This window comes from Petaurus breviceps, unplaced genomic scaffold (genome assembly GCF_028583685.1).
Source record: "Petaurus breviceps papuanus isolate PSGF00001 unplaced genomic scaffold, PetGlider_PUasm1.0 118, whole genome shotgun sequence".
NCBI classification, from domain to species: domain Eukaryota; kingdom Metazoa; phylum Chordata; class Mammalia; order Diprotodontia; family Petauridae; genus Petaurus; species Petaurus breviceps.
The window spans coordinates 26,501,384-26,515,603 of NW_027185616.1; the positions used below are offsets into that span (position 1 = coordinate 26,501,384).

A 14,220-nucleotide genomic window follows, 5' to 3' on the forward strand; every position below is an offset into this window, starting at 1 on the left:
ACCATCTCTGTGCAATTAGGACAAGGAAAAAACCAATCAAAAATATTTATTGAGCATCTACTAAGTGCAAAGCACTGTGGGTGAAACAAAATAAAGGATAAAGTATGTTTTTCCTAACAAAAGCACATTCAATTATAAGCTCCTTAAAACTAATCATTTGGTATTTATCATGAAATAAGTACTGGAAGAGTTACAAGGAGAGCAAGATTACTATAGCAATAAAAGCAGTTAGCTAGATCTACTCTCAAAAATCCTCTCAAGCATCTTAATTTCTATAGTAAACAATACTCAAATTTATTTAAAATGGAGAGTTATGGTGATTTATATAAAGTAATATAAACAAGAGAAAAAAACAATCACTGGTTAACTCCTACCCCTGAGATCCCATTTGGAGACTAATTCCATTATGCTGAACCTGTTAAATCTCTTCTTTAGTTAAATCCTTTAGAGATGAACCACCTCAAAGGGTTTGCTCTTATGGTTTTAAGTAGCACTCAGATATTCCACAAAGGGCAGATCAAGAGTTAACTCAAGCAGACATAATAGGGCTGCTTTCTGATGAGGAACAAAGGAGAGGTAGAATCAAAAATTTTAGGAAGTTGGCCCCTCCCAGAGCTGGCTATTATTGTTTCATGCTTATGATTATTTTGTTTTCCAGTGGATATTGAATCCTTCCCACAAAACCTGGAGAAAATTTTGAGTGGAGAATATTGTTCATTTAGATGAAATTAACAGGAAATTAATATTCCATAAATTCAAATGAGTGAATATGAAAGAAACATTCTTTTACCTCTTTCACAAAAGCAAAGTTCAAACACTGATGTTATTAGAAACAAAGTCATTGATTTGATTTCCATTTTCCATTTCTCACCTCCTTAGCATGGTCTACCCTATCTGTTCCTATTCCCTGTCCTTTTCTAAAGTGGATCTCTTTTCAATGTAAAGAAACTATAGAATAAATAATCTAAAAGTAATGTTTGTTGTCAACAATATTTGAGGGATGTAGCACTCAAGTCTAATAGTCACTATTTGTATCAAAAATTTCTAAGATACAGTTTAAATAAGCAAGTATATATAGTAACAGATTTTTCTTCCCTTTGTAGCATGTTAGTAGTAAACCGCTAATTGAATTAAATTCCTTCCTACCTTTCCACTTTTCTTACACCTTGAACCTCTATAATACTCTACATTGTAGTGATAGTGGCCTCCTCATTTTTCTTTGCACAAGATAGACCATTTTCCATCTCTTTGTATTTTCACAGCTGTCTCCATCCCTAGAACATTCTTCCTCTTCATTCATTTCTCTCTTTTGGCTTCCCTGCCTTCCTTCAAGTCTCAGCTAAAATGATACTCTCTACAAGAAGCGTTTCCTGATCCCCCTTAATTCTAGTGCCTTCCCTCTGTTGATTACTCCCAGTTTTTCATGATCTGGCATGTGAAATATATCCGGGACCCTAGAAATTATTATTTACTATGCTTTCATAACATATAAAGAAAAGCATTCAGCTGAGAACTACCTGGCTAATGTCAACAATTCCTACTACCATCAGTTTAACACCCCCAAAATTGCCATTTTCAATTCATCAGCAAAAGTGAAAAGACAGATGTTCCTGGCCTCTCAGCGGGTGCAAATTGTATTCCCTTATCCTTTATGTGTTCAGCAACAAAGCACACTTCCAAAGGTTTGAAGGGCAAGTGGAATAAGGTAAAAGGGAAAAAGCAGCTTCCAGGGGCAGAGTCAAGATGGTGGAGTAGAAACAGGGCTTGTGCTGGGCTCCGGCTCCCACCACCTCAAATTCATGTAAAAGGTGGCCCTGAACAAACTTTGGAGCTACAGAACCCACGAAATGACACAGAGAAGCTAACCTCCCACTGAGGACAGCCTGGAAGGCTAGCAGGAAGCAGCCAGCACAGTGCTCTGGGAGCTGAGTACAGTGCTCTGGGAGCTGACCCCAGCCCCACAGGAGATGGAGGTTTTAGCCCCAGGGTGGGCCTGACCAACCACGAGCTGGAGGGACTTCAGATCACCAGCAGCTGTGGCAGTTGCCAGCATCCATAGATACTAAGGACAAATTGAGAGGTCAGTGCAGTGTGGACTTTGGGATCTGGTACTTTGGGAATGCCTCAGCATTTATCCCCTGGAGGGAGAAGCTGCTGATGCACCACTGCACAGCCACCACCACGTAGCAGCTTCAGCTCCTGGCCTGCAGACTGTAGGGGGACCAAGTGACCAGTCTGAGGGGTAATGACTCTTGCTTTAACCTGCTTGGGTCTAGATTGCAGTCTAGGGTATAGGTCCAGGGGTGTGTGACCAGCTTGCCAGAGCATGAGGAGGCTCCAGAGAGGGCACCCAACTAATACCTTTGGCAGCTGAGAAAACCCCAGCATTTGGTACAGAGCTCCCCTGTCTGGTAGCAGAGTTCTACTGTGGCAAAAAGCCCAAAAGTCAAGTAATTGAGTGGCAACATAAGTAAACAAGGGAAGCAAAGCAAATAGAGGAATCTAACATTAGACTTCTATTTTGGGGACAAAAAGGATCAAAGCATGGAACAGGAGGAAGACAGTGAAGTCAGAACTCCTGTGCCAAAAGCCTCCAAGAAAAAATACGAGCTAGTTACAGGTCATAGAGGACCTTAAGAAAGATTTTGAAAAGCAAATAAGAGAAGTGAAGGAAAAATTGGGAAGAGAAATGAGAATGATGCAAGAGAATTATGAAATGAGAGTTGAAAACCTGACCTTAAAAAAACAGACTAACTCAGATGGCAAAAGAGGATCAAAAAGACAATGAGGAGAAGAATGCCTTAAAAATCCAAATTTGCCAGATGGAAAAAGAATCTCAAAAGCTCACAGAAGAGAATCATTCCTTCAGAACTAGATTGGAGCAAATGGAAGCTAGTGACTTTATGAGAAATCAAGATACTATTAAACAGATAAAAACAAATGAAAAAATAGAAGGCAATTTGAAATATCTCATTGGGAAAACCACTGACCTGGAAAATAGATGCAGGAAATATAATTTAAAAATTATTGGACTACCAGAAAGATATCATCAAAAAAGAACCTAGAAATCATCCTCCAAGAAATTCTCAAGGAAAATTGCCATGATGTTTTAGAACCAGAGGACAAAATAGAGGTTGAAAGAATCCACTGATCACCTCCTGAAAAAGATCCCAAAAAGAAAACTCCTAGGAATATTATAGCCAGGTTCCAGAATTCCCAGATCAAGGAGAAAATATTATAAGCAGCCAGGAAGAAACAATTTGAATACTGTGGAAACACAAAGAGGATAACACAGGATGAGAGCAGGGATAATGGAAGAGAGGGCAGGCTGGGGGGGGCGGCGGGAAGTTGTAAGCACCCACTTTTGAAGGGAAATATAATCAGTCTTTTTACAATATATCTAGTATGGAAATGTTTTGCATAGCTACACATGTACAAGTTATACTGAATTGCTTATCTTCCCAGTAAGGGTGGGTGACAAGGGAGGAAGGGAATGAATCTGGAATTCAAAGTTTTAAAATCAAATGTTTAAAAATGTGTATACATATATATACATATATATATATATATACTATTATCAATATTATTTTATATGTAAATGGGAAATAAGATATACAGGCACTGGGGCATAGAGATCCACAGTGCCCTACTGGAAAGTTGGAGGGGGTATATGAGACGATATGGGACAGAGCATATTAGAGGAGGGGATATACAGTGGGGATATACAGATATACTATTTTGGGTGGTGGGTAGGGGAAAAACAGAGAGGAAATTTGCGACTCAAAATCTTGTGGAAATGAATACTAGAAGTTAATAAAGCATTTGATAGAAAAAAAAAAAGAAAAAGCAGCTTCCTTGACAGGAAGGTCTTTTGGAAAGCCAAAGAAGGTAATGAAAGCTCCATGTCTTGCTCCGTATAGTTCATTCATTTTGCATTGAAGGATCTAAGGCTTTTTAGAGCTAGAAGGGACCTGAGAAAGCTTCTAGTCCAATCCTCTCAAAGCTAAAATGGCTGTAAATTGACATATAGAAAAACCAACTTGATTAAGACAATGGTTGTGATGAGGTACAGGCTCTGGGGACCCCCTTGAACTCTCTTTGAATCTTGCCACTGGATCTGGTGCTGGCCTGAGGCCATAAGCCTTCCATTATCACATTGTCTGAATCTCTGTTACCCTTAACCTAGCCTTGCTCTCCGCTGTCTGTTAACACCTAGCTGTTTCCCACCGTTGATGCCATCAAAATCCCATTTTCTTGGTTCATGGAATCTGACCCCAGTCCCATCAAGATCCTCCTCAGACTCCTCCTTAAGACCCTTCCCAAATCCCTCCTCTAGACTACCCCTAGATCCCTCCCACAATCTTTCTGTGTATAAGATCCATCTCACCTCCATGAAGGTGCTGAGATTCAATCTAGCTCAGATTCAGTCTGCGTCAGATTATTCTGGCCTTCTCATCAATACAAGCATCACATATGCTTAGTCTCCTTAAGAGTCTACCCATTGTGGCAAATCTTTAATAAACTTTATTTTTGTTTGGCTGAGAGGTTTGAGTTGAATTCATTTGGCAGGACCTGGTGTGTTTGTATTTTGGGGTCTCAAGCACCCCTAAACCCCAAATCTCAATAGTTACAGGGGCTAGAGGTGTGAAAATTTATAAACCAAGAATATAGTCTTATTTGCCAATTACCACAATCATGTAAATAGGATATACTCCTTGAAACTTGAAAGAAATAATTTTCTTATGTTATTTTACAAATTACTACTTTATACTGAGAATAGTAAACTCATCACAGAATGGCAATCTCAACAACAGAAAAAGCCTCTAAGTCTCTCAATCCATACTGGAATAAGGTTCTCTTCTACAAAACACTCAACAAATAATCATCTAACCTTTCAGTGAAGACCTATAAGAGGGACAATCCTTTACCACTTGTGCATTCCAACTTGGAGACTTCTAGAAACTGGAAAATTTTTCCTTACCTCAAGTCTTAATTTGCCTCTGTAATTTCTACCACGTGCTCTAGGACCCACTAACATAAATTTAACACCTCTTCTACATGAAAAACCTTCAAATACTTATGACCCTGTTAAATCTTTTCTTCTCCAGGCCAAACATCCATTTCTTTCACCTTACCCTTATGTAGCATGATCTGTACTATCCTGGCTGGCTTTGGTGGGTAAATTATTATTTTTTTTGAGACTAACAAACTTACCCAGACCAAAATGGAAGGTACCAGTCTTAACAATTATTTTTAAAAATCGGTGCAAAAAATTATTTTGGGGACTATTGTCCTTTTCAGTATAAGAGGCCATGCCTCACACATTCTAGGGTTTTAAAAAATGTTTAATACATTATGATGATCATTATCCACATTATCAATATATCATTTCCTACAGCTTATTCAACGATATTTAGCTAGGAATAGTCCTAGGACAAACTGCAATACTATAATTCTTTTATATTTAATGTTATATTTCATGGTTGTCCTATCTTATGGCCTAGTTAATTCCATATTCCCCCACTCTAAGGGGAGTGAAGAACAAGGAAGTACAGCCCTGGGACAGTTGTAAGTAAAATCACCCTTAGGTGGACTGACTGATCAGCAACTTAGATGTAAGTATTTGGATAAACAAGAGTATAACAGTAATTTTTTAATCTTTGTTACAGAACTCATGAGACCCCAGGGAGCCTCCTTTTAACTTTCTCGACAATGGTTATTTTTTGCTATCCTCTGGAATTCTTAAATATGATATTGAAAATTGATTTTTCTTATGTATATTAAAATGACTTTATTAAAAGGATTATTTGTGTACAACTTTTGGTGCCAAATGGTCCACTGTGCCAGATGAAGGAAAAAAAAAACATACCATCACATGAAATGATTGGTGATTTCAGTACAAAAGTGGTAAAAGGTGACAATGGGAAGAAATATATGGAAAAATATTGTTCAAGAGAATAAAATGATAGAATTTAACCCTGAATTATTTAAGGAAAATTGCAAATGGGAAATGAACAGAAATGATAGCAACAGTAAACCAAGGTAAATTGCTACATAGAATCTAAAAGAACCCAGAAATCATCTTAGTCAGCAATTTAACTTACTTGTCAAATGGAAAGAAATAGCTGCCTAAGGAAAGAAAGCTCATTTGTAAAATCTTATGAAGGATGATGGATGATAAGAAGTTTCATCTCATAAAAACATTAAGAGAAGCAACAGAGGTTAAAACAACTCTAATGAAAACTTGACAAGATGTATAAGCAGAATAATCCTAAGGGATTTCAAGAATGAAAGCGAAAAGAGTGCAGCAAACAGAAGAAAAATTGAAAAGATCAGTCAAATTGATTATAAGAAAATGTTTCCTCCATCAAGGATAATAGAACCACTACACTTAGACCATGACATCCATTCCCTTATATGCTCACAAAGGGCACTGTAAGGGTGAGAGGGAAAAGTGAGGTGATGCAGTAGACAGTGTACCAGTTCTGAAATCAGAAGGACCTTTGTTCCAATCTGGCTTCAGACACGTACCATCTGTCTGACCCTGGGCATGTCACTTAACCCTAATTGCCTCAAAAAAAGGAGGTGGACACTAAGGGGAGTGGGCAAAGGAAGAAAACAAATATTTTTTGAGTGTCTATTATGTACTGTGCTAAGTGCTTTACAAATATCACTTCATTTGATCCTCACAATAGACCTGGGCAATAGGTACTATTATAATCTCCACTTTAAAGTTGATGAAACTGAGGCAGACAGAGGCTCAGTTACTTTCCTAGCATCATATACCTAATAAACATCTGAGGGTGGATTTGAATTTAGATTTTCCTGATTTCAGAGATAATGCTCTCTGTAATGTAGCACCTAGAAATATCTCATTAGAAGAACAAATGACCGGGAAAAGAGATGGAGGAGTGATAATTTAAGAATTATTGAGCTACCTGAAAGCCATATAAAGAAAAAAAAGCCTAGACATCTGTAAATAGGGTGGATTTTAGTGTATGTAAAGGGGATTTTTGTTATTCTTTCTTAGAATTTAGTTTCCCAGGATCCATGGCCATAACACTCTCTATTTCCCAGGCTTGTGACTTGTAAGCATTTTCACTATACTTTCACAGCATTATATGATGGTAAATAATATAAACATTTGTGTTTAAATTGTAAATATCCATTGCAACTTCACAGTGAGATATATCAGTGAAATAATGTAAACTTGTGAGGCTATTACTAGAAATATGCCTTCTTTGTCTGTTGCCCTAAAAGCAAGCGGGTACTGGTCAGTGAGTAGTAAACACTTAAGGTTGAATGCAGAAGCTGGAATGCTGTGTGTGCCTTGATCAACCCCCATCAAGACTTGGGTGAAATCTTGTTTGCCTCAACTGACCCCCATTGAAGCTTGAGGGAATTTAGGAGAGTACACAAGCTGTGCCCGTCTCGATTGACCCCATTGAGATGTAGGGGTATTTGCTCCTGCTTCTTGCAGGTCTCTGTGAGAAGGGTGATTAGGGAATACTATAGGAGTTGGTGCTCCCAAAAAATGATCAGCAAACCCTCTTGTGAGAAGACTAGACTAGATAAAATAAAGTAACCACTCTGAAGCTATCTTAGAATCTTTCCTGTCTGACCAGATCAAGAGTGAACCTGTGTTAGGAGTCCTCCTGTGTGTTAGTATTATCTGTCTTACATATGGCATAGTCAAGTAGGATCTGAACAGACCAAAAGAAAGTATGGGGTTTAGTGGGACTGGGAGAATTGTCCTGGTGTTTTCCAGTTATTGTGTTAGTTTTGTAGCTATGGTGGCTGTAGTTCTATGGAGCCCTCCCCCAGGGATGGGAGGATGGAGTATGGACCCCTTCCCAGGAGTGGGAAGATGTGCCTCCTACCCCTACAGGCTTTGAGAAAGTTTTGCTGAATATTGTGGATACCCTTTACTGATCAAAATTTCTATTCTTTGGGCAGAGCACCCATAGGTAAGAGTATGATTTTCCATGTGAACAGAGAGAGAGGATAAAGGGAGAGGAGGGAGGGAAGGAAGGTGGGGGGAAAAGGGAAGGAGGGAAGGAAGAAAGGAAAGAAGAAGCTGTGTTGCCCAACTGGTACTGGCCAGGTGGGTCCCTAGGCTCTACTCACAGATCATTGTTTGTCCTTCTTTCTCAAAGAGCACCATGACATCTTAAGAAGAACTGATGGAGTCAATGCAGATCCAAGCATATGTTTAAAAAACTTTATTTTTCTGCTTCTTATTTTGTTCTATGTTCGCTTTGACAACATTACCAATAAGGAAATTTGTTTTGCATGACTACACATGTATAACTTATTTCAAATTGAGTGCTTTCTCAATAAGTGGAGAAAAAAGGAGAAAATGTTTGTCAAATTAAAAAATGTTAAAATGCTTTACATGTAATTACAAAAAAATAAGATAAAAAAAGAAAAGGGAATTAGCAGCTTGGCAAAAGAGACATACTGAAGAAGAATTTTTTTTCCCAAAAATTCAGTATTAGTTAAATGTTAAAAGAGGTAAAAAAATCTCACAGAAAAAAAAACTCCTTTAAAATTAGAATTGGTCAAGAGGAAGCTGACTTCAAGAAATAAACAAAATCAAAAGAATAAAAAAAAAGGAGACAATGTGAAAAAATCTCATGCGAAAAACAACTAACTTGGAAAATAATTTGAGGAGAGATGATTTAAGCATTGAAGCACTTGAAAGCCATAATCAACCAAAGGTTGAGAAATCATATTTCAATAAATTATGGAGGTAAGCTATGCAAATATCTTAGAAACAGAGAGTAAACTAAAAATTGAAAGAATCCATCAGTTACTTCCTGAAAGAAATCTCAAAATGAAAACTCCCAGCAATATTTTCATCAAATTCCAGAATTCCTAGGTCAAGGTGAAAACATTACAAGTATTCAGAAAGAACTAATTCAAATACTATGGAGCCACAATCAGTATCTTACAAGATTTAGTAACTACTATTTTAACAGATCAAAGGGATTGGAATGACATTTCAGAGTCAAAGGAGCTAGGATTACAACCAAGAATAACCTATCCAACAAGACTATAGGGGGAAAATGGACATTTAATAATATAGAGGACTTTCATCAGTTACTGACAAAAGGATCATGACTAGACAATCCAATATTAAAATGAAATGCTCACATAAGGTATAAAAGTAAACATGACTGCAAAATCATAAGAGATTTAACAAGGTTAATTTTTCTTTACACTCCTGTGTGGGATAATGCTACTATAATCTATATGAACTTTAACATCATTAGGACAATTAGGAGGTATATACTTAGATAGAGGGTATGGGTCTGAATCTATTATGTTGGGATGATCTCAAAAGAAAATGAGAAAAGATGAGAAAGAGGGATACATTGGGGGAAGAGGGAAAGAAGAGGAAGATGGGGGAAATAACTTCACAACAAAAGAGGTGCAGAAGGAGAAAGTTTTATAAAGGAGGGGAAAATGGGAGGGTGGGACATGTTTAAATGTCACTCTCATACTGCTGGATATAATGTGGGAAAACAGATACATTAGTGCACTGTTGATAGAGCTATGAAGGAGTCCAACTTCATACTTTTCTAAGATACAACCCCTTAAGATATAAGCTATTTGGTTGCTGAAAGAGGCAGAAAAACTGCCATATGCTTTTATTTTATTACTGTTCTTCCTTGCCAAACTCCAGTTTTGAATTACTCCCATCATCCACCGCCTTCACTACTACTCACATGTTGCTGAATGATACTGGAGGAAAATCACAGAGGAGTGTTGATTGGGTACATTACAAATTTATGTGACATAACCTAAATTGAGCACTCACTGCAGCTAGGCGATGCTTTTACACCTCCCTAATTAACTCACTATTTCACTTACCACACTAGCTTTTCCACGAGCTCATTCCTCCTCAAACCTCCCACAGCTCTCCCTACCTTGATTCTTTCAGTTAAGATCCTTTTCTCATTTCACTGAAACAATTTAGGCATTTCTCTGAGAACTCCCTCTTCTCAACTCTTCATCACAATACCTTTTACCACTATCTTCTCCTTCAATTTTGTCTAACATGAAAACTTGATGGGGCAAACCATTTGATAAGTGATCTTAGTACATGCTATATTTTCCAATAGATTGTTCCCTATGACTCTAATCCTAATAACCCTAATTCCAGTTCACTAATCTTCAATCTTCATCTGTCTATAAATATCTTCCCTACTGTCTAAAAGCACTCCCATGTCTCTTTTGTCCTGAAAAACCCCTTCATGTTCTTTATTTGTCCATCTTCAGGTGCTATTATTCTATATGACTCCTCCCTTTCATGGTTCAAGTTCTTGAGAAAGCTATCTACAGTAGATGCCTTTACTTTCTTTTTTTTCATTCTTTTCTTAACCCTCAGTCTGACTTCCTGCCTCATCATTTGAATGAAACATTACCAATTTACCAATGTACTCTTAATCACCAAATCTAATGGTTTTTTCTCAATTCTCATCCTTTCTGACCTTTCTGCAGTTTTTGGCTTCATTGATCATCCTCTTCTCTTCTGTATTCCCTGGTAAATTCTTTTCTAGCTCTAGAATATTCATCTTGGTTTTCAATTGGAATTTAAATTTATTTGTTCAAGTTGTATGATAAATCCATTCATCTGTTCATTCTTTTGTTGACAAAAGTTTAGAGATAAAAGATTTCCCTGAGAGATTACTTTGATTACACCCCCAAAATTTTGTTGCATTTGATTAAATTATGTGCTGCTTCTCTGACTTATTCTTTGACACATCAAATCTCTAAAGATTTAACCCTAAGGTTAAGCTATTTAGTCTCTAATCCTTAATCCTTTCTTCAAAAATTCTTTACTGAATATGCTTAGCACACTGTAGTAAGTAAAAGTTATGTTCAATATTTCTACTTGTTTGTGAGATTTTAATGTCTCAGTATATGGTCTATTTTTGTAAAGGTGCCGTGAAGAGCTAGAGAATATTTATTCCTTTATGCTCCAATATAGTACTCACTATAAATAACAATTATCATAATTAGCATTTCTAAAATTCTATGCAGATCCTGAATGTTGTACTTGGTTATCTTACTGTTATATATGCTTGGGTTTCAGAAGGATACCTTGAAGACCCTATTTCTTTCTCTCTCTTTTTTTTAAGCAATTGGTAACTAACTGTGAGTGTATAATGCATGCCTTGTATCTTCCTAGCTATTGCAATATTTTTCCTTGACCTGGGAGTTATGACATTTGACTACAATATTCCTAGGAGTTTTCAATTTGGGATCTTGTTCAAGAGGTGATCAGTATATTCTTTCAATTTTTATTTTACCCTCTGGCTCTAGAATATCAGGAGAGTTTTCCTTGATAATTTCTTGAAAGATGATTTCTAGGCTTCCTTTTTTATCATGGTTTTCAGTTAGCTCAATAGTTTCTAAATTATCTCTTCTGGATCTATTTTTCAGGTCAGTTACTTTTCCAATGAGGCATTTCATGTTGTCTTTTATTTTTTTCATTCTTTTGGTTTGGTTTTATTGTTTCTTGATTCCTCATAAAGTTATTAGCTTCCATTTGTACCACTGTAATTTTTAAGCAATTATTTTCTTCAGTGAGTTTTTGTACCTCTTTTCCCATTTGACCAATTTTACTTTTTTTGTTTCCTTTATTAATATTTTTCCTCCAATTACATGTCAGGACAATTTTTATTATTTATTTTTACAAGATATTGAATCCCAAATTTTTCTCCTTCCCTCCCTTTCCTCTTCCTAAAATGATAGGCAATTTCATATGGGTTATGCATGTGCTATCATGTAAAATGTTTCCATATTAGTCACAGTGGTGAAAGAAGAAACTGATCAAAAGAAAAAAAAACATGAAAAAATTAAAGTGAGTGGGAAAATATGCTTTGATCTTCATTCAAAATCCACTAGTTCTTTATCTGGATGTGGATAGCATTTTACTTTGTGAGTCCTTTGTATTTGTCTTTGATCATTCTATTGCTGAGAAGAGGTGTCATTCATAATAAATCATAACACAATGTTGTTGAAACTTTGCACAATGTTTTATTGGTTCTGTTCATTTCATTGTGACTCAATTTATACAAGCCTTTCCAGGTTTTTCTAAAATCTGCCTGTTCATCATTTCTTATTGCACAATAGTATTCCATGACATTCATATGTCACAGCTTGTTCAGCCATTCCCCAATTGGGGCATCCCCTCAACTTCCCATAATTTGCTACCACATGAAGGGATGCTAATAAATATTTTTTGCACATGTAGGTCCTTTTCCATTTTTAATGGTCTCTCTGAGATACAGACTGTATTGTATTAGTAGTGGTATTGCTGGATCAATGTGTTTGCAGTTTGGTTGCCTATCGGGTATATTTCCAAATCACTTTTCAGAATGGTTGAATCAGTTCACAACTCCAGCATCAGTGGTGTCCCAATTTTCCCATATCTTCTTCAATATTTATCATTTTCTTGTTTTGTCATAACAATCTGATAGATGTGAGATAGTACCTAAGAATTGTTTTAATTCTCTAATCAAAAGGATTTAGAGAGCTTCTTGATATGCCTATAGATAGTTGTGATTTCCTCATCTGAAAACTTCCTGTTCATAGTCTTTGACCATTTATCAATTAGGGAATTAATTGAAATCTCATAAATTTGACTCAGCTTTATATATATTTGATAAATGAGGCCTTTATCAGACATTTGCTATAAAGACTGATTTCCAGTTTTCTGCTTTCCTTCTAAACTTGATTGCATTGGTTTTGCTTGTGCCAAAGTTTTTTTTAATTTTATATAATCAAAATTATCTATGTTAAATTTCATAATGCTTTCTATCTCTTGTTTGGTCATGAACCTGTAACTCACATAACTACTTCTTTAGAAATTTGGATGTTATGCCACTTGGTGCATATATATTTAGTATTAATATTACTTGGTTGTCTGGTGTATTTTAGCAAGATGCAATTTCCTTCCTTGTCTTTATTAATTAGGTTTATTTTACTTTTCCTTTGTTTGAGATCAAGATCAAACTACACCTGGGTTGGTTTTTTTTACACATCAGTTATATGTGTGTCTACTTCAAGTGTGTTTCTTGTAAACCACATATTGTAGGACTCTGGTTTTTGATCCACTCTGATATTCTTTTTTTTTTTAATGGGAGATTTCATCTCATTCACACATGAAATGATGATTTCCTACTGTGTATTTCCCTCCAATCCTCTTTTTCCTCCAGTTGTCCTCTCTCTCCTTTCCCTCCTCCCCAGCGTTTTGCTTCTGTCTATCACCTATCCTGATTGGCCCTCTCTTCTGTTACTTCCTCCCTCCTGTCGCTATTACTTAATCTTTTCCCCTCCTACTTCCCTGTCAGTTAAGATAGATTTCTATATTCAAAAGATTGTGCATATTATTTCCTCTTTGACCCAATAGTGATGAGTAAGGTGCAAGCAATGCCCATCGCCTACTCGCCCATCTTCCCCTTCACTGTAATAGGTCTTTCACATGAAATAATTTACCCCATTATACCTCTTCCTTTCTTATGCACCCAGTGTACTCCTCTTTCTCATACCTTAATTATTTTTGTCATTTCCTCTAATTCACCTTCTACCTGTACCTTCTGTCTATGTATATTTCTTCTAGCTATACTATTAATGGTACAATTTTTAAGAATTACATGTATCATTTTCCCAGGTAGAGATGTAAAGACTTCATCTCCATTGAATCTCTTGTTGTCTTTTTCCTTTTTCCTTTCTCTTTTTGGAGGGGGGAAGGTAAGGCAATTGGGGTTGTGATTTTCCCAAGGTCACACAGGTAGGAAGTGTGAAGTGTGTGAAGTTAGATTTGAACTCAGGTCCTCCTGACTTCAGGCCTGGTGCTCTATTCACTGTGCCCCCCTTTTTCCTTTTTTTAGGATACTCTTGGGTCTTGATATTAGAAATGAAATTTTTTATTTAATTCTAGTCTTCTCCTTATTAAAACTTGAAATATTTCTACTTCATTCAATGACCATTTGTTCCCCTTGCTGTATTCTGCTTAATTTCACTGAGTAGGTAATTCTTGGTTGTAGTCCTAGCTCCTCTACCTTCTGGAATATCATGCTCTATGATCTTTGATCCTTTAATATTGGAACTGGTAAGCCCTGTGCAATCCTGATTGTGGCTCCCCAATACTTGAATTATATCTTTTTGGCCTCTTATAATATTTTTTTCCTTGACCTGACAGTTCTG

At 36.5% G+C, this 14,220-nt stretch overlaps 1 protein-coding gene across 4 annotated transcripts in view; it reads right to left on the reverse strand.

The window, feature by feature from the left end:
- Positions 1-14,220, reverse strand: part of ROR2 (receptor tyrosine kinase like orphan receptor 2) — a 347,747-nt gene that overhangs the window by 32,609 nt on the left and 300,918 nt on the right. The gene's annotated exons all lie outside the window — the stretch shown is intronic.